Source organism: Haemorhous mexicanus, chromosome 16, assembly GCF_027477595.1.
Source record: "Haemorhous mexicanus isolate bHaeMex1 chromosome 16, bHaeMex1.pri, whole genome shotgun sequence".
NCBI lineage: Eukaryota > Metazoa > Chordata > Aves > Passeriformes > Fringillidae > Haemorhous > Haemorhous mexicanus.
In genome coordinates this window covers 8,351,980-8,376,737 of record NC_082356.1, presented here as the reverse complement: position 1 = coordinate 8,376,737, position 24,758 = coordinate 8,351,980, and the positions used below count along the sequence as shown (strand labels likewise).

General features: G+C 57.1%; 1 pseudogene; it reads right to left on the bottom strand.

Moving 5' to 3' along the window:
• Positions 1 to 24,758, bottom strand: part of LOC132334706 (zinc finger protein 850-like) — a 1,213,125-nt pseudogene that overhangs the window by 720,087 nt on the left and 468,280 nt on the right.

Here is a 24,758-nt window from a genome sequence, read left to right as displayed (position 1 = left end):
GCTGGCCTGGCTGGAGAAGGAGGAGGAGGAGGAAGAAGGCCCTGGAGCTGCCCCAGCACAGGAGACTGAAGAGGTGGTGCCATTCCAGCCACCGCAGGAGGGTGAGTGGCAGAGCTGGGCCACAGGGCTGGAGCCTGCAGCCAACTTGGTCCCATCCCATGCCATCCCATGCCCTGGGGACATGCCCACGGACAGGACGGAAGAGGGGCCGGGCAGACACCGTGCAGTGGCCGTGCTCCATCCCCCTGGGGCATCCCGGGGCTTTCCCTGCCTGGGAAGCGCAGGGCTGGGCTGTGTTCTCCGGCCTCTCCCACAGCCCCTCAGCTTTGACTGCGCTCGTTTTTTGCCAGATGCAGCCGTGGAGCGCACGCGAGAGCAGGAATCCAGCCGTGGCCGCTTCCGCAGCACAGCTCAGGTACCTGCAGCCATCCCCACCTGGGCTGGGCCTGCTGTCCCTGCTCAGTCGAGCACCATATGGGGAGCAGTCCATGAAACATCCCCGGCTTCTTGCCCTTTGTTACAGCTCATTCACGAGTTCATCCACAGCATCCAGCAGGGAGAGACCAGCACCACGGGCACTGGGCTCAGAGCTCACTCAGAGCTCCTGGGACATGAGACCAATGCTGCCCTGCTGGATTTGCTCGTGGAGAGGGGTGTTTCCAGGCCAGAACAAGTAAGCAGCCTGTGGCCAGGCTTCAATTCCCCCATGAGTCACATGGCTTCCCAAGCTGTGCCTGCTGGTCCCTGGGAGCCTTTGAGGCCATCACAGTGTGCTGGGAAGGGAAGCACTTCTCCGGGGACGCTGGGGACAATGCTCCCTCTGGCAGCTTTCCAAGCCTCCCTGTGCCTTCTCCAGGTTCCCACCATTGTGATGTACATTCACCGATGGCTCCTGGCCAATGCTTCTGCTGAGCACAGGCTGGACAAGACCCTGCTGAGTGTCACCAAAGAACACCCGGGTGACGCAGTCGTGACGCTCCTGCGTCTGGCCCCGTCCTGTGACAGGTATGGGGCTCACCTGCCCAGAGGGCTCAGGGCTCCCCAGCCAATCACCCTGTACAGCCTGTCCCAGGTGTCTGACCAACAGAATTCCAGGGCCCTCTGGCTGCTGCCTTTCCCAGGGCTGGAATGTCACCCCTGAGCCTGCTGCCATGCTCCCTTGCCGCCCCTCAGGGCTCCGTCCCCATAGGGCTGGGCTGCCCTGGTGCGGCTGTTGAGGGCCAGTGGGCAGAGGCAGAGCCGGCAATCAGCCCGGGCCCCTAGGGATGCCCAGGCCACGGTGCTGTGTCTGAGACCTGGCCTGAGACAGAGCTCTAATCCCACAGAGCTGCCATGGCCATGTGGAAGACCATCATGGGCTCGTCCAGGACTGCAGAGCCAGTGCTGCTGATCCTCCTGGATGTGCTGGGGAGCTGGCCAGAGCGCAGCATGTGCACCTCCGATGGGGACAAAACGGGTGTCTTTGCCCTGGCTGTGAGTTTCTGACACTGGCCTTTGCTGGCCCCAAGGCCACCTCTCCAGCAGCTCTCCATCCTCTTTCCCCCACTGCATCTCCCTGCCTCAGGCGCTGGCCTCAAACCTGGCCCAGGGGCAGCTTCAGGCCCGCCAGGCCCCCTGCTCCCCCTGCACAGTCTCTCCGGGCTTCTCCCTGCCAAGCTCGGGCCCTGCCACACGGACACCTCAGCACTGAGCACTGTCTCTGGGGGGCTTTGTCCTTTGCAGGCAACCATGGTGATGTGGAAGATGCTCCAGGAGCCCCGCGTCTCACGTGTAGTGACGGCGTATTTTCCCCGCCTGTTTGTGCATCTGCTCTTCCAAGTGCTCTTCAGCACAGAAGAGATGCCAGAGGAGGTCGATACCTTCTGGAAGCAATGCCAGGAAGAGCACGGTCTTGCCACCAGCCCCAACAGGTGCTCCATCCCAGTCCTCCTGTCCCTGCCACGTGGCCTGGGAAGGAGCCAGTGCTGCCAGTGTGACCTGGGCTTTGCTCTGCACACAGGTTTGCACTGCAGACCCTGAAGTCCCTGCTCTGCCGAAAGCAGCACAAGGATGTGGTGGTGTCATTGGAACGCAAGTGTTGCTGGGACACGCTGCTCTGTGCTGACACCTGCCACTATGCCGTGGGTCTGCTGGCCAGGTGAGACTCCTGTTCTGCCCACTGCTCCTGGCAATTGTGCTCTGTGCCCAGGGTGTCCCACACAGATCCCATGGCCCTGGGACACAGGGCCTTGTCACTGAGGGATGGCCAAGCAGACTGGAAAAGGCTGGGAGGGGAGAGAGCACTGGAGGAGACACCTCCTAAAAGGCCCAGGTGCCCTTTCAGGATGGTGCTGAAAGATCACCAGGCTCTGTGAGCCCATCCTTGGAGAAATTTGCTCAGGTTCCTGGTCCCTTTTTCACCCTCTTAGGGAGATGCGCCGTGCTTGTCCTCGCTTGTGTTCCAGAATTGCACTCCACCTCCTTGGGCTCCTCAGCTCGCAGGAGCCACACTGGGATCTGCCCGCCCTGGCATTCCTTGTGGAGGTGAGCCGGGTGTCCAGCGCTGCCTCGCTGAGCTGCCTCCCAGCTCCCTGCCCTCTCATCGCCGCAGCCGCCTGGGACGGTGCCCGCACCCATTGCTGCTGCCCGGGCCCAGCCCTGTGTGGCTCTGGGCTCCTGCTGGCTGAGGTCCCCGTCACTGCCCTGTGCCTTTCAGGTCCTCGAGTGCCTGGATTCGAGTGAATGTGCTCACAGCGTTGTGAAGGTCTCATCAAGGTACCTGCAGAGCGAGTGCAGGGAGAGGCGTCGCCTGGCACTCAGGGCCCTTCTCGAGCTCATTGATGATCCCTCAATGGTGAGAAGGGGGCAGTGGCTGAAGCTGCGCTGGGAACGCAGTCGCTTGGCCTTGCCTGGGCTTCGGGCGCTGGGGCAGCTGCTCCCAGCTCTCCTGCCTCCCACTTCAGCTGCCCAAGTGCTTCGGGACAGGCCTTTGGCCTCTGGGCCCTGCGGCAGCAGAATGGGGTTTCACAGACTTGTGATCCGCACAGGCCGAAAGAATGTGGAGCTTGACCGAAAGCCTCATGGACCTACTGTGGGACAGTGATGCAGAGATAGCTGGGATGACGCTCATCACACTCAGAATTATATTCCTGCACAAATACGTTCTGATGTCAACCTCCACTGCCCTGCAGCTGGCTGAGGCGCTCCTGCCACTCTTTGACCACGTAAGGCTCTGTGCCCCCAGCCACAGCCACTGGGTGCTGCCTGGAAACTGTGTGCCCTGTGCACTTCCAGGCCTGTGCCCAGGGGGGCCTGGAGGAGCCAATGCTGAGGTATTTCTTCCTTTTTTTTCATATAGGATAATAGCCAGGTACAGCTGCTCTCCATAAAACTCTTCCAAGACATGATGGAGTTTTTGGAAGAGAGAGATAAACTTTTGGAAAGCCCTGTGCACCAGAGCCTGCTTCCACTGCTCTTCCACTGCCATGATGAGAATCAGCGTGTGGCAGAGGTGAGGACTCGTGGGCTGCTGCTGTCCCCCTGCGAGGGGGCTCGGCTGCCTCCTGCCCTGCGCCTGCTGGACCGCAGCCTCCTCCAGGCCGTGGCACAGGGACGCCGGTCCCGTGCCCTGGGCTCTGGGGCCATCTCTGCATCTCTGCTGCTCTCCAGGCTTCATGGGAAACGCTGCTTAGTGCGGTCAAGTTCATGAAGAGGAGGGATCTCAAAAAGCTCGTGAAAGAGGAGAAACTGTGGAAGTTCAGCAAGTGCCTGGTAAGGATGACCAAGAATGCCCAGCCTCAGCCTGGAGAAAGCCCCCGAGGGCGGTGCTAAGTGTGCGGGGCGGGCAGCTGTGCCCCTGCCCGCTGCTGCACTCAGAGGCTGCACGGGCTCTTCTCCAGGCTCCCGTGGGCCCAAGCCGGGTGCCCGTGGAGCCCCGGCCCGGCGGAGCTGCGGGGCGGGCCGGCACCGCGGCTCCCCGGGCAGCAGCCGGCCCTCTGGCCCCTCCCCTCGGGAGCCCGGCGCCAGCGGCTGCTGGCCGCGCCTCAGCGCTGTGCGGGCAGGGGAGGCCGGGGCTGGGCGCAGGCAGCGCCCGGCCGAGGGGCTGAGCCTGTGCCAACCCTTCCTTCCCTCCCGCCGCTCTCTCCAGCTGGCAGAGGACAGGAGCAGAGCGGCCGAGCACCTGCGCCGGGCCCTGCGCTACCTGCAGAGCCCACAGGAGCCCCTGCGAGAGGCGGCCATCAGGTTCATGGGTGAGCCACGAGCCCGGGTCCCTCCCCAGCCCGCCGCAGCTCGGCCCCAGCCCCGCCTGCTGCCCCGGCAGTGCTGGCCGGGCCCGGCGCCGTGGAGCCCCGGCTGGCCTCGGCGCTGCTGCCGCCCTCTGGCAGCCGTGCCCTTGGGCGGCAGCGTGCGGCCAGGGCCCGGGCTGAGCCCTGCCGGGCCAGCAGGCCGTGTGGCCACAGCGCCGGCAGCGCCGCCGGCAGGGAGCTGTGCCACTGGGGCCGTGACAGGCTCTGTGTTCACAGGGATCGCCGGGCAGAGCTTGAGGGGGCAGCAGCAAGAGCTCCAGCTGATCTGTAGTGGTGAGTGAGGGCAGGGGGCTGGCAACGGGGGCTGGCAGGGGGAGAGCTTCGAGCCCTGCCCTGGCTGCAGAGGGCTCTGCTCCCGTGGGCAGAGCACTCTGAGATTTCAGGGCTAATTGGGCCATTCCTGGCCAGAAGCTTCGGGCTGATCCCCTGAGTACCTGCTCCCTCCTGGCCATGGCAAGAGCCGGCTGGCATGGCCTTGGCTGCGTGCTCTCCTGGGGTCCCATGATATCTGGCATCTGACTGTGGCTCTCTCTTGCAGCCCTTGAGGACCAAACAAATGATGTCAGCCTCGCCATTGGAAGCCTGGCAATTCAAACATTGTGCGTCCTCAAGTCATCAGATCCGGCTCCGATCTCCATGTTCCAGCGGCTCCAAAATCACCTGCGCAGGGCATGGAAGACACGGCCTCGCCTGTCACACCTTGGCTGCCTGCCCTGCCGCAGCTCTGTGGAGAGCTGATCCACAGGCTCTTTTTTCTGAGGCCACCTGAGGCAGGAGGCATTTCTTTTTCTTCAGGAATGGTTTTTTTTGGGTGGTTTTTTTTGTTGTTGTTGTTTTGTTTTGTTTTGTTTTGTTTTACAATGTAAATATAGACTGTGTTATAATACACAGACTGCCAGGATCTTTCTTTTGCTGCCCAGGGTCCACAGGGCATAGGGGAAGCGGGGGAAAAGTGTGCTTGTGCTCAGCTAGCTGCCCAGGCGTGCAGTGGGGAAGGGGAAATGCCCAGAAGCTCCTTGGCCTTTGGTGGTTCCCCTGAAGCCTTTGTGCTGCCAACAGAGAGGCTGGGCAGGGGCCGGAGCTGCGGGAATCCCTGTGAGAGCGGTGCCTGGAGATGGCCACAAGCCCTGTGCCAGGCAGGAAGGGCCATCTGTGTCCTCCTGCCCGTGTGCTGCTGGCTGGATTGCTGAGGGCTCCGAGGTGCCTCTGGATGGGGCTCCTCTGGAGCTGCTGTGGGGCTGTGGTGCTGCTGCCGGGCAGCTTGGCCGGGCTGGGGGAGACCCTGAGGGGCTGGGGCACCGGGAAGCCCTGAGCAATTGGGTGTCAGAGGCCATAAGCAGCCCCTTGGCAGCCGCCTTGTTGCTGCCGGAGCTGACTTGCAAGACGGATCCTGGGCACTCTGGAACTAACAGCATCAGTGTTGTTGGAAAGCAAAATGCAGGGAATTCTCAGACCTTTGGTCTTGTCAGCAAAGCTTAGAATTAAAGACAGGATTTGATCTGAGACCTTGGAAAGGGCTTCCAAACTTAGGTGCTAGAAGCGAGAATGTGGATTGATAGTTTATAGCAGAGACACATAGAGGTAGGTTGAAGTGGAGGAAAGTTTAGAGTTGTAGAGTTCAAGATCTAGAAAAAATAATAGTTACAATGGTAAAAAAGAAGCTTAGGATGCAGTGCCGTAGGTTTGTGCGTCATAACATGGTTGGTTGGCTAAGGAAGCTTACACTGTAGCATGAGTCCATAGGAGGAAATATTGAAGGATTGGGTCCAAAACATAGATATCCTAATTGGGGCCCCGGAGCTTTTCCAGGACATCTCTCCTGCAAGTATCTCCAGTCAGTGACATGGAGCGGAGACCCCCGAGAGTGCCCAAGCTGGCCTGGCTGGAGGAGGAGAAGGTGGAAGAAGGCCCTGGAGCTGCCCCAGCGCAGGATACTGAAGAGGTGGTGCCGTTCCAGCCACCGCAGGAGGGTGAGTGGCAGAGCTGGGCCACAGGGCTGGAGCCTGCAGCCAACTTGGTCCTATCCCATGCCATCCCATGCCATGGAGACATGGCCACAGACAGGATGGAAGAGGGGCCGGGAAGACACCTGCACTGGCCGTGCTCCATCCCCCTGGGGCATCCCGGGGCTCTCCCTGCATGGGAAGCGCAGGGCTGGGCTGTGTTCTCCGGCCTCTCCCGCAGCCCCTCAGCTCTGTCTGTGCTTGCTCTTTGCCAGATGCAGCCGTGGAGCGCACGGGAGAGCAGGAATCCAGCCGTGGCCGCTTCCGCAGCACAGCTCAGATACCTGCAGCCATCCCCAGCTGGGCTGGGCCTGCTGTCCCTGCTCAGCCGAGCACCGTGTGTGAAGCAGTCCATGAAACATCCCCGGCTTCTTGCTCTTCTCCAACAGCTCGTTCGTGAATTCATCCACACCATCCGGCAGGGAGAGACCAGCACTGAAATAAATAGGGCAGGAGATCTTTCTCCTTTTCAGTGCCTTTATTAAAAACGATCAGCTCAGGTTGGGAGGTAAGACGGGTCTGTGGTCACACCTTTGTCGCTCCCAGGAGTGGCTCGGAGGAGGAGGAAAATGCAGCTTCATCGACTAGGGGGCAGAGCTGGGGGTCCTGTCCCCACAAAAGCAGTGGGGATATTCCCCTAATTCTGCTTTTTGGGTTTTCTGTCTAGGGTACTGGCTCTAGCCAAGGTCCTTTTAGTCTGGGGCTAGGGGCAACAAAGGTTCTCAGTCTCTCTGCAGGCTCTGGACCTTTGTCCTCATGTCTAGACATCACTTTGATCTTCTAATTCTGTATTGGCTCGTGGCTTTTGGGGTTTTTTTCGGTAAGTGTGTTGGGGGTCCTTCCCATGGCATGCTGGGTCTGAGGTTATTTTGCATGTCCTCTGATGTCCCCTCCTTTCACTGTCCGAGAAGGGCCATCCACCTGGCCCAGGCAGGGTGGTACTGATACAAAAAGGGGAATTCTCAAAAATAGAGAGTTAACGACCTACTCTTAATAGGTCATTACAACATGAAGCTAACAAAGAACTCTCCTCTGTCACTACTGGTTAAACTTGTATTTCTACAACCCTTTATAAAAAAATTGGTAACCCTTTTTAACTCATACCATCGAGCACGTGACCACTATATATGGACAATGGAACTCTGTGCTCTGTGCTGTTTGGTGGTTTTGCTTCACTGAAGTGATATTCTAAGAGAAGCAATTTCCTCCAATGGAAAAAAAACCAATCAGTAATTAGCTTTGAGAACTGACAATCTGTTAAACCACTAAGGAAACTGTACACGGCCCTGTGAAGACACACGGTAAAGATGAAAAAGCCTGGGAGGGTCTCTTTCCCTTCTGGCTGGCACAGAGGTAACAAGGCTGACCCAGCCCCCGTCTCAGCCAGGGCAGCCCAGGCGGCTCCTGCCGTGGGGCCGGGCCCCTTCCCAGGGACCCCGCCAGGCCCCATCGGCTGCCGGGCAGGGCAGGGGAGGCCGTGGGGCCGAGGCCGGGCCGGGCCATGGCTGCAGTTCCAACATCTGGGCACTGCTGAGCCCTGCCCCGCCGCCAGCCCGGGCCGAGCCAGGATCCGCCGGGCCCCAGGAGCAGCCCCGGGCCGGGCCGGCTCGGCCAAGGTTCTGCCACCGTTGGGGTTCACCCACAACCCCCGGGCAGGGGGAGGAGAAGCCATCGGCCCCCGGCCGTGCTGCTGCTGTGTTCTGGCCTGGCTGCTGAGATCCTGGCCCTGCCCCAGCGCGGCCCATCCTGACACAGCCCCAGCGCAGCCGCTGCAGAAACCTCCATGGTAAAACAGCTCCGGCCCAAGGACCGAGCCCAGCCGGGGTCACGGAACCATCTGCAGGCCCCGGGTGAGATATGAACTCTGTCAGTGCTTCCATCCTCCCTCGAGTGAGAGAAAAGGACAAAGTGCAGGCACAGAGAGGGTCAACGTGAACACACCGAGGTCCGTGAAGAGGAAGTTGAGTTCCAGATGGGAGGGATGAGGAGGTGCCTTGATCTTGGGGCTGGAATCCTCTTGTAAAGCTATGGAGAAGGATGTAATTTATCCATCAGATTCTCTTTTTCATTATGATGCATGAAAAGTATGGGGAGATGACTTGTTCAGCAAAAGCCTCCATGCTAAAGTAAGCAAATGTTGAAGAAGCTGTGATTTCATGAGAAGTTTGTACAGAGAGAGAACAGAGTGATGAGACCCGGTGCCGTCAGGGAGACAAGAAGACCTCTGTTCCCAGAGATGAAAATGATTTAGAAATAAATGAAGAGAACCTCTGCTCTTAAACAGCTCATCTTTAAACTAATACCCCACAAGATGGCATGGCCCATAAACACAGCTGTGGGAAAAGATGTGAAAAATGGGAGGGACTTCACAAAGTTTTCCAGGTGGCTGCTATTCATGGAAATTAAAAGCCATGAGAGAACAGTTTTCTTGTGGAGAAGTCTTAACATCATTAACAGGAGGAATTTCTCTCCTTAAGTTAACTGAGAAATAGAATATTGTAGAGGTGGTAAACTGACTGAAAATTTTAGGTTTTGTCTCCTTACATTGTCAGTAAGAAAGAAAAGGTTGTAGGGAGAGGAAAAGTGTTCTGAAAGTTTGGTTCTGATTCTTATTGCTCTTTCTTTTAGCTACTGTAATAACATTTTCTTTATATCCTTTTAAAGTTTTGAGCCTACTTTGCCTTTCTCCTAATCCTATCTCACAACAGGAAATGAGGAAGGATATTCCAGTGAGTGCACTGGTAATTAGCCAGCTCTGAACCCACCACACTAATTGATGAACTGACCAAGAAACCTCAAATTGGTGAACCAAAACCGCTACAGAAACTTTCCTGATGAACTGCACAAGAGCAGAGGGAATCAAGGCAGAGCCATGGTTTGTCAGGACTTCTTTGATCCTAATGAGCCCTGTGGTGCATTTGGAGCTGAGCCCTTGAACCTCAGGGCCTGAGAGGAGATTGCACAAACCCTTCCAGGAGCCAAAGGCAGAAAAAACACCCAAAGTGTCTCGAGGCATGAATGGGTCCCACCGAAGTCCCTCTCCAACACAGGCTCCTCATGGGCTCCTTGGAGGAGAGAATTTGAGGCCAGGACTGAAAAAAAACCTCTCAGACACTCAGTGTGGGAAGGAAATTCCAAAGTACCTTAAACACCTTGAGTGTCTCAAAGCATTAATGAGCCCCACTGAGTGTCAGTACAAAGCTCTCCAGGGACTCCTTAAAGCAGATAATTGGGGGAATGATTGCACAAACCTCTCCCAGAGTCTGTATCCAAAGGGAAACACCAAGTACCTTAAAAGAACTGAAGTACCTTGAAGCATTAATGAGCCCCACTGAGTGTTGTTACTGACAAAGCCTCTCCAGGGACTAATTACAGCAGATAATTGGAGGCCATGATTGCTCACACCTCTCAGAGACTCCAAGGCAAAAGCCAAACCCAAAGTCCTTTGAAAAACCTGCAGTCCCTGGGAGCATTCAGGAGCCCCCAGGGCCATTCCTGAGCAAGGCTCCCCAGGGATTCCTTCCAGCAGATCCCTGAGGCCACTGGGATGTGGGCTAGGGGGGGATGCTGAGGGCAGGACAAGGGGCTGACAGTGCCCAGCCTGGCTGGGGCTGTGCCAGGAGGCCCCAGTGCCTCAGGACAAGGTGTCTCCTCCCAGCCCTTGGTGGCACAGACCCTGCTGTGCCCCAGGACACCAAGACTTGGCTTCTCTTTGTCCCCACCTGTCATCACTGCCTCCAGTTCTCTGCTCTGCCTGGGGCCTGGGGACACTTTCTCAGTTGTGTCCCTCAGTGGGACCCATTAAAAGTGAAAGAAACTTTGGAGTTGGATTCTGACATGGAATTCTGGAGAGGTTTCTTCAGCTCCCTCTCAGGGACTGATGTTCAGGGCCTGAGCACAAAGCCCCAGAGGGTCATTTAAGTCCTTGTGCTGTGTCTGTGCTGCTGAGCTGGGCTGGGCTCCTGGCACAGAGGCAGCTCCTGGTAACCAAGAAGAGCTTCAAAAGCACATTTCTCTTGATGAGCAGCTTTTCTCCCAGCCCAGCAGGGCTGGGGCACTGCCTGCAGCCACCCCGGGCACAGCACAGAGGCACAGAGAGCTTCAATCAGTCAGGGCTGGGAAGGTGCTGAGAAGTGCCTGGGCCACAATCACTGCCAGCCCTTGGCACAGGAGCCTCTGGCTGCAGGACAATGCAGCTGCAGCTCCTGGAGCCATCTCCTAAAGCTGCAACATCCCAATGCCTGCAGACTCTGTGAGTACATTCTCTGATTCTCTCTTGTGCAGAGCAGCCAGGGGTGCCCAGGGCTGTCCTGCAGAGCAGGGTCCTGCAGCCCAGGGCGCTGTGCTGGGGCAGGGACTCTGCTGCCTGCCAGGGACAGCTCTCAGCTGGCCCGGGAGCTGCTCCCAGCCCTGGGGGACAAGATCTGGCTGGGAAGATACAGCTGGTAAGGCTTCTCCTTCTGTGGGGAGGATGCTGCATTGTTCAGGACTGCTCCCATCATGGCATTTAACTGCAGAACATTTCCATGTAGATTATACAGGGAGCACAGCAAGGGAAAGGCTGCATAAAAGGTAAAATCCTGCTTTATTTATCTACTGCTCTGGGTTGCCTGGATGGGTAATTGCACAAAGATATTTATCTCTCATTTCACGTTGGAAAAAAAAATATATATCGCAGATCTGAGTAAACCAGGCCGTGACAGAAATCAGCACAGGGCCCCTTAGAGGCAGCATCAGTGTTGCTTTTCCAGCCTCCTCATGATAGAGCTGACTTTGCCATCAGAGCCTGCAGAGCCAGAGCTGCCCTTGGGCTGTGCCAGAGCTGGGAGGGGTCTGCAGGGCAGAGCTGAGCCCCCAGGGCTGGGCTGGGCCCTGGCAGCACTGGCAGAGCCCAGCCCTGGGCACAGGGAAGCAGCTGCTGGCAGGGACAGCTCCAGGCAGCAGAGCCCTGGGCAGGCAGTGGGGGTAAAGTTGTCCCCAGCTTTGCTGGGATATTTAAAATCTTCTCCAAGCCCAACTATTCCATGATTCCTTTTTATACAGATCCCCATGTCAAGGCACAGTAAATGTCCAACAGCAGCTCCATCAGCCACTTCCTCCTGCTGGCCTTGGCAGACACGCGGCAGCTGCAGCTCCTGCACTTCTGCCTCTTGCTGGGCATCTCCCTGGCTGCCCTCCTGGGCAACGGCCTCATCATCAGCGCCGTAGCCTGCGGCCACCACCTGCACACGCCCATGTTCTTCTTCCTGCTCAACCTGGCCCTCACTGACCTGGGCTCCCTCTGCACCACTGTCCCCAAAGCCATGCACAATTCCCTCTGGGACACCAGGACCATCTCCTACACAGGATGTGCTGCACAGCTCTTTTTATTTATGTTCTTCATCTCAGCAGAGTTTTGCCTCCTGACCGTCATGTGCTACGACCGCTAAGTGTCCATCTGCAAACCCCTGCACCACGGGACCCTCCTGGGCAGCAGAGCTTGTGCCCACATGGCAGCAGCTGCCTGGGCCAGTGCCTTTCTCTATTCACTGCTGCACACGGCCAATACATTTTCCCTGCCCCTGTGCCATGGCAATGTCCTGGGCCAGTTCTGTGAAATCCCCCAGATCCTCAAGCTCTCCTGCTCTTTCTATAAACTCAGGGAACTTGGGCTCATTGCAGTTAGTGCCTGTTTAGCATTTGGTTGTTTTGTGTTTATTGTTTTCTCCTATGTGCAGATCTTCAGAGCTGTGCTGAGGATCCCCTCTGAGCAGGGACAGCACAAAGCCTTTTCCACCTGCTTCCCTCACCTTGCCGTGGTCTCTCTGTACATCAGCAATGGCACATTTGCTCACCAGAAGCCACCCTCCATTTCCTCCCCATCCCTGGATCTGGCCCTGTCAGTTCTATACTCGCTGATGCCTCCAGCCTTGAACCCCCTCATCTACAGCCTGAGGAACCAGGAGCTCAAGGCTGCAGTGTGGAGACTAAAGACTGGATGGTTTCAAGGACATTAAACTGCTGTTGAATTTCTGCAAATCACTTGTAATAAAAGTGATATTTGATATTCACTTTGATTAGGTCCTGGGGTTTTTTCTGTTGTATTACTTTTATTAATATTGTCCACAAATAAGTGTAATTGTTTGGTCCATTTCTCATTTTCTTTCTCTCCACGTTCCCTGTGACCACAGGCTGTGTCAATGAGGGGCTGCAATCTCAGTAGTTACAAATGAACTAAAGGATGTCCCAGCAAAGTTTTCTGCAGAGATGCCCTTGTGTTGCGTTCTCTGGAGCTGCAGCAGCAATGTCTGTGTGCAGAGCTGGGGGCAGATCAGTGCTGGCACAGCAGCTGTGCCCAGCAGCAGCAGCACTTGGTGTTGCCAGTGCTGCTCCCGTGGCCCTGCCCCGCTGCCCTGGTGGCCCTGGTATTGCTGTAGGGCCTGAGTGCTCTCGGGGCCAGACACAGCCCTGGGGGTGGCAGTGCCAGGGCTGCAGCAGGGACAGGCCATGGGCACTGCTGGGGCAGCGCTGACACCTCAGGCCAGGCCCTGGGGGCTCCAGGCTCCTTGCCCAGGCTCTCTCAAGAACACGGCCAGGCCAATGCTGAGCACAGAAAACCCCCGTGAGCAGCCCCAGGGTGGCCATGGGCAGGCTGGAGGCAAACAGCATGGCTGGGGCTCTGCAAGGGCCCTGGGGGAGATGGGAAGGAGCAGCAGAGCAGGGGCTGATCCATCCCCAGTGCATTGGACAGCCCAGGGCAGCGTCCCAGAGCGTCCTCATGGAGCTGCCAACAACATCCCCCCTCTGCAGCCCTGGCCTCTCCCCCAGCTCACACAGGTGCCCCATCCTTGCAGGCACAGACATGGCAGCACTGGCTCAGGAGCCCCTGTTTGCATTGCACAGAGCAGGGGGAGCACCCCCATGGTGTTGGTGTGGGGACATGAACTTGAGGGAGCACAAATGCCATCAGATCCTGGGGCTAGCAAGGGCTGGGGGACACCAGGGAAACCCCTCAGCTTTGTCCTGGCTTCTGCACTCAGCCAGAAAGTTTGTTTCCATCAGCTTCGAGTTTCCTGTCCCACTGCAGATGCTGTTGCTCAGAGCCAGGGCTGCCTGGCAGCCACCCCCAAACTGCCCTGGGCATTTCCTTGGCTTCACCTTTGCTTTCCTTACTCTTCCTGCTACAAATTTCTTCTCATTGCCCACCCCTGTTCCCTCCCCTGCAAACAGCCCATCCCTGTTTGCCCTTCCCTCTCTGGCCCCACTCCCCATTGCAGTTCCTGACTTGGCACCATGGGAATGTCCTTTGGGGAGCAGGATCATCCCACAAGTGCTGCAGGAATTGTCTGCAGGCTCCAGCAGTGCCTCCTGCTGCTCCCTTGCCAGAGGCACCACAGGCCAGGGGGCACATCTGGGCTGCTGTGTCTGGCTCTGGGGCTCCCTGTTCTGGGCAATGAGGAGGAGCTGCAGAGGCTCTGCAGGACTGACTGGATGGGCTTTGGGCCTGGCAGGAGAAGCTGAGGGACCTGGGCTGCTGGAGCTTCTGAAGAGGAGGCCCAGGGCTCATCCTGCAACTGCTCCAAGGGTGGTTTCAGAGAATCCCAGAGTCAGCAAGGGTGGAACAGGCCATGGAGATCATCAGGCCTAAGCTGTGCCCTGACACAACCTTGTCTCCCCTGAGCCTCCTCTTCTCCAGGATAAACAACCCCAGCTCCCTCAGCCACTCCTCACAGGACTTGTGCTCCAGACCCATTCCCAGCCTTGTTGCCCTTCTCTGGAAATGCTTCAGCCCCTCCATGTCCTTCCTAAATTGGGAGGCTCAGAACTGGACACAGTACTCGAGGTGCTGCCCAAGCAGTGCTGAGCACAGGGGAAGAATCACTGCCCTGCTCCTGCTGGCCACACCATTCCTGATCCAGGCCAGGAGCCATTGGCCTTCTTGGCCACCTGGGCACACTGCTGCCTCATGTCCAGCCTGCTGCCCATCAGTCCCTGCAGGTCCCTTTCTGCCGTGCTGCTGTCCAGCCACTCTGTCCCCAGCCTGTAGAGTGGGAGGGAGGAAGGGAGGAAGGAAGGAAAAGAGGAAGGGGTCCAGATCCAGTCCTTCCTGAAATGTGCTGTTTGCTGGCACTGCCAGTTCCCTGATCTGGATATTTCCCTATTCTGGCACAGCCCAATTGCAGCAATGTGCTGGCACAGGAATCAGAATTCCTGGTACTTGTACGTACTATATAAACCTTCTTGTAAACCTCCTTGTAGACATACTATATAAACCTTCTGTCAAACCTTAAAAATTATCTACAAATTCATGTCCAGCATTACTGGGTCTGGCCCCACCCAGATCTGGTGTTTGCTGGCACCGCCAGTGCTCAGATCCAGCAGTTTCCCAGTGGCAGCACAGCCCAAGTCCAGCAGGTTGCTGCCACAGAAAGCCAAAACCCGGCAATTTTCAGCACTGGCACTGCCCAGATCTGCTGTTAGCTGGCACCACCAGTGCCCTGATCTGGCAACTTCCCAGTGCTGGAACAACCCAAATGCAGCAATTTTCTGGCAAAGAAAGCCAAAACCTGGCAGCTTCCTGGTGCTACCACCAGCACCACCCAGATCTGGTGGTGGCTGCCACTGCCTGTACCCAGATCCGGACATTTCCAGGTTCCAGCACAGCCCAAGTGCAGCAAGTTTTTGAAAAGAAAGATAAAACACAGCAATTTCCTGGTGCCAGGACTGCCACTTCCCAGATCTGGGGTTTCCCAGCACTGCCAGTGCCCAGATCCAGAAATTTCTGGGTGCCAGCACAGCCCAAGTGCAGCAATTTGATGGCAGAGAAAGCCAAAACCAAGCAAATACCTGGTACCTACAGCAACCCGATCTCATGTTTGCTGACACTGCTAGTGTCCCAATCAGGAATATTTCAGATACCTGTACAGCGTAATTCCAGCAGTTTGCTGGCACAGAAAGGTAACATTTGGCAATTTCCCAGTGCCAGCACAACCCAAATGCAGCAATTTTCTGGCAAAGAAAGCCAAAACCTGGCACACTGGTGTGTGTTTGGGCTGGTTTAAAAGAAGAAGGAGGCCTCGGCTTAAGGCCGTGGGAAAACCCTCTTTAGTTAGGGTCAGCAGGAGCTCCTGCCCATAATCCTCTTGTTCAGTTATGCAGATTATTACTAGAAAGTTCTGAGTTCTCTTTGCTACCATTGGTTACTTTTTACTGCAAAAATTATAATGTTCTTAATCGTTCCTTCCTCTTGGATCCTTCCCTCAGATCCCACCTTAACCCCTCCCCATAAATAAATGTATAAATATCCCTGCTAGACCCTGGACCCAGGCTTTTTTCTGCTTCGCTCTCTGAACTGTGCACGCCGTCCTGTTTGTTGTGTTTGCCTTCATTAAAGTTCTGTTTCCAGACACCCAGACGAAAGCAGTCTCTCTCTGTAAAGGGCCAGAGCTGGTTCTCAGGGCAACCACTGGTCAAGGGTCTGGACTGGTGTTTGCTGGCACCACCAGTGCCCAGATCTGGAAATTTCCCTGTTCTAGCACCAACCATGTCCAGCAATTTGCTGGCAAAAAAAGCTAAAACCTGGCAAATTCCCCTTGCCAGCACTGCCCAATCTGGTGTTTGCTGCCAGCAGGACTCCAGGAAGGAAGGAAGGAAAGAAGGAAGGAAAGGGTCCAGATCCAGTCCTTCCTGGAGCCTGGAGCCTGGAATGGGATGTTTGCCGGAACTGCCAGTGCCCAGATCTGGAAATTTCCTTATTCTGGCACAGCCCAAGTGCAGCAATTTGCTGGTACAGAAATCCAAAACCCGGCAACTTCCTGCAACTGGCTCTGGGACCTCCCACATCTTGTGTTTGCTGCACCAGTACCCCGATTTGGAAATTTCCCAGTGCCAGCAGAGCCCAAATCCAGCAGATTTCTGCCACTGGCAACGACACGACCCAGATCTGGTGTTTGCTGGCAGCGCCAGCGCCCAGATCTGAAAACTTCCTGGTGCTGCCACAGCCCAAGTCCAGTGATTTTCTGGCACAGAAAGACAAAATTTGGAAATTTCCAGGTTCTGGCTCCAGCAACATCAAGATCTGGTGCTGCACACACAGTGCAGTGTGGAAAGCCAAGAGAAGCGGCAGCTGGTGGCTGCAGAAGTTCAACCTTGTTCTCCACAAGAGGTTCTTGAAAAGAATAGACAGGAGAAGCTTCCTGGAAAACTGAAACAGCTTTCCAGAAGTGACATGAAAACAGAAGACACAATCCAGGACGTTTTCCTCTATTTATTTCTATGCTCCCCTTCTCCATGTTGCACTGCTTCTCCATCCCAGTAATTGTAGATGCACCTCACCTACAAGATTGGTGACTTGGCAAGTTTTAGGCACTCTAAAATACCATGAGCCACACACAGTTTTCCTTGCCCTGTTTTTACTGGAAAGCAACACTGGAGATGGAAGTGCAGTGCTGGGGTCAGGTAAGAATCCTACACCAAGGGAAGGTGCCCCGACAGTGTTTGACCCTCAGCAAGGACAATGCCCAGCAGCAAGCGAGGGGATTGCTCTGCCAGCGTGCAGGAGTCAGGGCTCTGCATCTGGGCTCAACCCTGCAAAGTTCCCGTGTTCAGACAGACGAAGGGGCTGCCCCCGGGGCGCGCGGGGCTCGGCCGTGGGGCTCGTGGGGCTCGTGGGGAACGGACACGGGGACGAACGGCCCCGGGGCTTCAGTTGCAGCGGCGGCAGCGGCGGCAGCGACAGCGGCGGCAGTAGCAGCGGCAGCAAAAAAACAGAGAAGCCTCTATACTCTTTTTCTCTTTTTCTTTCTCTTTTTCTTTCTCTCCCTTTCCCGCTGTGGGGCACTCTTCTCTCGGGGCCCGTTTTCCGGCGTTCCTCTCCTCTCCCCGCCTCCCTCTCTCCCCTTGCCTGGCCCGGCCATGCCCCCGGCCCGCCCCCGGCCCCGGGCGGGGCTTCCCCGTCCCCATTCCCGTCCCCGTCCCCGGGTGTCCCGCCGCAGTCTCGCCTCCGCCCGGCTCTGGCCGTACTGGCGGTGGCGCTGCTGGGCGGGCATCAGTGCCTGGGGCTCGGGCGGCATCGCCGCCCTTTGTCTCCGCCTGGCCCGAGCCCGGCCCCGGCCCCAACGCTGGGCCCGACGCAGGGTCCATCCCCGACCCCAGCCCCGACTCCTCCCGGGGCCCGCAGAGGACACACGCGGCGCGGCCGCTCCCGCCGCCTCCGCTGCGGCTTCCCCGGCCCGAGCTCCGCCGCTCGGCAGGGCGGCCGCCGGCCTCGAGCCTCCCGTGTCGCGTTCCCAAGAGTGAACGCCCGGGGATGGCCGGCCCGGGGCGGGTGAGGGGCGCTCGGGGGCCGTAGCTGGCCCCGGGCCGAGCGCTGACAGCCGCGTCCCGCCCGCAGGGAAGGCGCAGGAGGCCCTGCAGGAGCGGTACCGGCTGGGTTCGCTGCTGGGGCGCGGCGGCTTCGGCAGCGTCTTCGCGGCCACGCGGCTCTCGGACGGCGCCCCGGTGAGCGGCGGGGCCGGCGGCGGGCGCAGGAGGAGGGGGCGGAGGAGGAGGAGGAGGATGGGGCTGTGCCTGGGCAGGGCGGGCGGCGAGCTCAGCCCGCTCTTCCCCTTGGCTTGCAGGTGGCCATCAAAAGGGTGCCACGGAACCGCGTCCGGCACTGGGGCGAGCTGGTGAGTGAGCGGGGCCAGCGGCAGAAGCCGGGGCTGCCGGGCGGGGATGAGCCGAGGCCCGGCAGGGTGGAAGCCGCCAGGACGGCTCGAGGCGGAGCGGGCGTGGGTCCAGCGCAGGGCGCAGAGCATCCCGGGCTGGGTGAGGGCTTCCCCAGGCTTGGCACGGCATCGGCCCCCACTGAGGGCATCGTGCTCCTCCCGCAGCCCGACGGCACCAGCGCACCGCTGGAGATCGTGCTGCTGGACAAGGTGTCCACTGGCTTCCCTGGTGTGGTGCAGCTGCTGGAGTGGCTCGAGCTCCCCAACTACATCGTGATGGTGCTGGAGCGGCCAGAGCGGTGTCAGGACCTGCGGGATTTCATTCGGGCACGGCGGTTCCTGTCCGAGGAGGTGGCGCGGGAGCTGTTCCGCCAGGTGCTGGAGGCCGTGCGGCACTGCACCAGCTGCGGGGTCCTGCACCACGACATCAAACCAGAGAACATCCTGGTTGACCTGGCCACCGGGCAGGCCAAACTGATTGACTTTGGCTGTGGCACCTACCTGCAAGACACAGCCTACACGCACTTTGCAGGTGAGCCTCCACAGGGGTGTGCTCCTGGTGCTGGCATCTCATGGCCCAGCATCTCCCAGCCCAAGCTGGCTGTGGCAGCGGGGATTCTCCCTTTTGCTGCCAGTCAGGGGACGGAGTCTTCAGCTGAGTTGCTTTGGAGGGGGTCTGGGTGGGGAGCCATCTTCCAGCCCTGCTGGCAGCCTTTGCCAGCTACTCTTCCCAGGATGGGGGCTGGGCTGGGGCAGCCAGCCCGACAAAAACCCCCTTTGGTGGGGGTAGCAGAGAGGGGTGGCCAGAACCTGTGCCCCAGCCAGTTTGTTGTGCAGGCGAGAGGAAGCACTTGGACTGCTCCACTCACCCTGTTTGCCTTGGCTTCATATTTTCGGGGCAATGCAGGCAGGGAGGATAAGGGAATGTTTTTTTCCCAGTATGGAGGGGGTTTTCCCTTTGCATGTCATGGTCAGGCCTAGCCATGGCTGCCCTCTTCCAACACCAGTGGCTTCTTTTGCAAGCCTGAGTTTGTGCACAAGTCCCAGGTGCTGGCGAAAGGGCAGTGGTCACCCTGTGTGCCACTGATGCAGCCCCTGCACACCCAGGGATGCTGGGGCCAGGCTGTGGGAGCAGCAGCATCCCCCTGCTGAACTCCATCTGTATTCCATAGGAACACCGTCATACAGCCCCCCGGAATGGAACCACTATGGCTGGTACCACGGCGGGGCAGCAACGATCTGGTCCCTGGGCATCCTGCTGCACCAGATGGTCTGCGGGGAGCACCCTTTCAGGAGGGGCTGGAACATCTGCTGGGGCCAGCTCTCGCTGCCACAAGGGCTCTCTCAAGGTGGATCCTCTTCTCTGGGCATGGGGGGAATACCAGTGCTGGGAGCCAGCAGCGGGCTCGTGAGCATCCCGCTCTGGCAGCTGCTGAGGAGGTGGCACATGTCCTGCTCTCCTCCAGAACAGGGAATTGATGGGAAAGTTGAGGCCCAGCTCTGAGCGCATCCAGAATGGCCTGGGCATGGGAATAGTGGGGCAAAGCAGACAGGAGCCTTCTCCAGCTGAGCGGCAGTTTCTGCTTTCTCTCCCCAGAGTGCAAAGATCTGATCAGGTGGTGTTTAGCCGTGCACTTTTTGGACAGACCCACATTAGAAGACCTGTTCTGTGATCCTTGGGTGCAGGATATTCCTGTGCCATAGAAGAACGGAGAGAGTCCCAGGCACACTTTGATCCAGGGCCCTGGTAAGTTCCAGCTCCACACACACCTTGGCAATCAGAAGCAAAGGAACCCAGAACCTTTTTGTGCTGCCTGTGTCACTGCCCAGGGGTCATGGGATGGGAACACGCAGCCCTTGTGCTGGAGCTGAGCTGCTCTGCCCAGCACTGGTGGCCACCATCCAAGCTGGTTTTGCTTGTCCTGGTTCCCTGACAGCTGGGGCCCTGGGCAGAGCCCTGAGAGCCTGGTCTCACCGCAGGGACGGAGAAGGAGCCCCTGGAGAAGCTGTACCAGGTGGGGATGTTGCTGCTGCTGCTGCTGGAGACAGCAAGGATGACATCAAGGATGACAAGCTCTTCCTCAACCTGGCCACCGGTGGCTGAAGGTGATGGACTTTGATTCTGGCACCTTCTTAACAAAGCCAAAGTCCACAGGGAATTTGCAGATGAGTCCAGAGCTGGGGAAATGCTCCCAGATTTGGGCATTGCCCAGCCTGGCAGGGAAGCAAAGGTTCCCCCTTTGCTGGGGCAGATGCAACTCATTCTTCAGTCGGCTGCCCAGCTGCTTTTTGGCAGGGCTGGGGGGATGGGCTGGGGTGGGTACAAAATGGGAGTGGGCTCCTGGCCCTGCCAACAGCCCCCAGCACCCACCGTGGCCTGGGCTGGGGCTGGGGCAGCCAGCCCAACACAAACAAACCCCATGGTGGGAGCAGAGGTGGGACTCCAGAAGCTGTGCCCAGCTGCTTTGCTGTGCAGGCAAGGAAGGTCTTGGGCTGCTGCACTGCCCTTGTTTGCTTTGGGATCCCTGTGATTTTGGGGGGCAGTGCAGGGGGGAAGAGAGAAAGTGTGGGCTTCCCTCCCCAAGGCTGGGTTTTTCCCTAGCGTTGTAGGGGTTGGGCCTTCCTCAAGGCCCTGACAGAGATAAGAGTTTTTCTCTTTTTTCTTGTTTTCCCTTTTTGCCTCTAATCTCTCTTCAATAACGTGTTGTTTTTCCAGAGGAAGTGTTATGGGTGGTCCAGTGTGGATGGGAAGTGCTTGGGAGCAGCTGTGGTGTGGATGTGCCGTGCCCTTGGAGAAGGCTGAGGACATGGTTTGGGAGCAGCTTTTCTTCCAGCCGTGGATGGCGTGAGGTGGGTCCCTGTCTGCTTGGCAGGGTGGGATCAGAGCTTTTGGGAGATGGCAGCGAGCACAGGAGCATCCTGCTCTGGGCAGCTGCTGAGGGCTGGATGTGCCATGGCTGGCTGCAGGCTGGGCACATGTCCTGCCCTCCTGCTCTGCTCCCAAAGGCAGCAGGGATGGGCAGCTCTGGGCACAGCTCTGGGCACAGCCAGCATGGCCTGGGCACCGCAGGCCTTGGCACAAGGGGACAGGAGCCCTCAGCTGACAGGCAGTTTCTGCTTTCTCTCCTTGCAGCCGGGCTCTGCGGGTGCTGAGGCTGCTCTGGGCTCTGCCAGGGCTCTGCTGGGCTCAGCCCTGGGCCCAGCTGGGCTGGCTCTGCCCTCACATTGCTCTGACAGCTTTGCATCAGACGAGCCCGTTCTGAGCACAACGCCTGAGCTTTCTGCTTTGGCAGGTGAGTGAGACTCTCCTGCAGGCCCAGAGATTGCAGCTGGGGACACACATCCAATTGGCAAGGACCCAGACTCTCCACAGTCCCATCTAACCCCCTGGGTCTCCACAGGGTGTTTTGTCTGTCCCATTCTTCCTTCTTTATTGGCTGGAATTGTGCAATTGCACTTTCTTCCTCCTCTAGCAGTGCCACGAGTGGGCCAAGGCTGGCGAGTGGGCCGTGTTCCTGAGGCAGTGCAGGCTGGAGCTGATGGATGGAGAATTGCCCTTCTGCACTTCCCAACCAGAGCAAAAAGCCGTAAGTGGGACTTGGTGTCTTTAAGAAATCCCTGACAGTTTCAAAGGGAATGTGCAGCTCATTACCAGGGTGAGGAGGAAGGTCATCTTCTAAAGGATTTGAGGATTGACAGAGTTTTATTCCCAGTCCTGCTTGTAGCTAGAAGGGCACAAAGCAATTTCCTTTTGCTTTGACCATAATTTCAAATAACCATGTTGGAAACAAAGCCCACAGTTTTAAAAAAGGCTGCTGAGGTCAGTAAGATGGATCCATGCCATCAGCACATTTACAATGTATACAACTAAGTTCTCTTTTTAAAAAGATAATTTACCTCTTAATGCAAAGAATGTAACTTGGCATTTATGTTTTGTTTTTTTCACTAGCATTCTGTTATGTTTTTTCACTAACACTTTGATTTTATTCTTATCTTCTAGAATTTATCAAGTTTTTTTTTCTTTTTCTTTTTTTTCTCTTTAAATAGAAAACATGCCCTACAAAAGGAATGTCCTTTGCTCCAGGTTCCCGTGTGGAGCAGCTCCCTTCCTGCTGGCTGAGCTGCTCAGGCAGAGCCCAGCAGCTCCTGACCCTGCAGGGCTGAGGCTTTTCCCCGTTGCTGGGCACAGACTGATGGAGCAGCACTGCTGAACACGGGCACACCCAGAGGGACCAGCAGCAGCTGCCTTTGGCCACCTGAGGCTCCAAGGGCCAAACTCTGAGCAGACAGGGCTGGAAGAGACTGGCAGGCTCCCTGCTGGCTGTGCTGCCCCACTTGTGCCTGGCCCAGCTTTGCTTGGGGCAGAGGGAGAACAAGGGGCAGCTCCCTGCCAGCCCCAGCCCAGGGACCCCTCCAGCCCCGGGGCTTGGGGCACTGTCAGCACCTGCTGCTCCAGCCAGGGCTTCTGCTGGCCCTGACAGCAACAGCCAAAGTGGGGCTGATCCTGAGGGAGCAGCAGCAGGGCCTGGATCTGATCCCTGACTCTGGGCCAGGGCTGCACAAATGACCCCACAGCAGCAGCAGCAGCAGCAGCAGCAGCAGCAGCAGATGGAGCTGACTTTCAGCACAGCCCCTGCCCCTCTTCCCTCCCGTGTGCAGCGGTGTCACAGCAGCCTGAGGCACCTGGGAGCCCCCAGTGCCAGCAGGGACTTGAGATGGCAGCCCTGGGCTCCTGGAGGTTGTGCAGGGAACGGAGCTGGGGACTCCCTGTCCATGGGGAGCTTCCAGATGGAAAAGGCTGCTGTGCCCAGGCAGCTCCAAGGGCACAGAAAGGAGGGTCTCCAGCACTGGATCTGTGCCAGTGCCACAGTCCTGGGCAGCAGCCAGCGAGCCCTGGGGGAACAGAGGGCACAGCAAGAGGGACAGAACCAAGCAAGGTCAGAGACTGGAGAGAGCCAGACCCAGGAGCAGGAACAGCTGCTCCATTGCACTCTTGGAGAAAGCTCTTGGCTGGTTCAGAGCGCTGAAAGGCGTGAAGGGCAGAGAGGAGGCCACAGCAAACAATGCTCCTGTTTCCACAGCCTCCCAGAAGGAATTGGATGGACTGTGTTCGTCTCTCCGAGTCGTCTCGTTCAGCATGAGCAGCTCAGCACCAGGAGCTGAAGGAGCTGAAGCCTCAGGCCACAGGAGCTGGGCAAGAGGGAACTTTCTGAGCAAAGTCATGCTGCTAAAATAGCCCCAGCTGAATGCAGCGGATATAATCATGGAATCCCAGAATCCTTTCACTTGGAAAAGACCTCTGAGCTCATCAGTGCAGTCGGTCAGCCAGCAGTGCCAAGCCCAGCACTAAACCACGTCCCTGAAGTGCCAAGGCCTGGACAGCAGCCCTGAGTGAGGCCTGGACAGCAGGCCCTGAGCCAAAGGTGCCTCTGGATGAACCTTCCACCCAAAGGTTATCTTTGTATCTGCTCCCTAATGAAATGTGCATGGTCATTAGCACTGTGATAGATGTAGGCACTCCTCAGTGAAACATGCATTGACCTTTCTGTGTTTAGAAGCCAGGCAAGGCCATGAAATCTGACATCTGGCCTTGTTTGGGGCTGAAGGATCAAAGTCACCTCCCCTGGTTCCTCCTGGGGCCCTGGCCAGGCTTTGGGAGGGAGCCAAGAGGAGCATGAAACCAGATGTTCCCCCACTGGAAGTGCTGTCAGTTTGTTCATTCAGCACTGTCAGAGCTGGGCCCTCTCCCAGCGGGGTTGGAGCCTCACCTGTGGCACCTGCAGGAATTCCCAGTGCCCAGGAGTGGCTCTGCAGCCCTGGGCTGTGACAGCTTCCCCCAGCTGCTGTGTGGATCTGGGGGATGACAAAGGCTGAGGGGAAATGCTGCTGGATCTTTGTTAATCACTGCAGGCAATCTTTGGTGGGGATGATTGGGTGCATTGCTGAGCTGCTCCTTTTGTGATTCTTTGCTGCTCTGAGCTGCAGGAAATGACACTGATTCCTTCAGCTGGAGTCTGTGTCCTTGGTGCTGACCCTGCCCACTGGTAAAACAGAGCTGGCACAGTCTGGCCAGATGACAACAAAATGTCACTTGTTCAATGTAAATGTGAGGAATCAGTCCCATCAGAAATTCCCAGATGGGAAGCCCTTCCCTGGAGTTCCCTGGCTCTGGAGTGGGCTGAGGTGGGAGCACCGTGTGAGCAGTGGGGCAGTCGGTGAAAAGAAGCTGCACCCCTGGATGTCTTCAAATGCATCCAAAAACTGCATATGGAAAAGGAAAAGAACTTGTGGGTTTGGGCAGACAAAGATGGATTTGTTAAGAGTTCATTGGAAACAGCACCTTCAGAAGGAACAATTATTGCTGGAATGCTCCCACATGGAGCAAGAAAAGGTTTTAATCTTGAGCACAAATGCATTTGTGCAAGTGAAATATTAATGTAAGAAATAACTATATATGTATTTACAGCATAATATAATATATGTATATATATATATGTCCATATTTATCTATATCTTTATGTCAGTATCAATATCTATATTTACATATAAAATAATAATGATGTGAAATAGTGCTGACATTACTAATTTGGTAGCTTTGGCTGCTCAGGGATGTAACACTAAATACCCTACGGAACAGGATTGGCCAGGACCCTAAGGTCAGTGGTCAACTTTGTGAGATTGTATTCAATGAAAAAAGGAGGAAGGGATGAAATTGGCTATTTTTACAGGATTTGCTGATACTGTGATGCAGAGTGCTTTGTCTGTTCCTGTGAAAAATACAG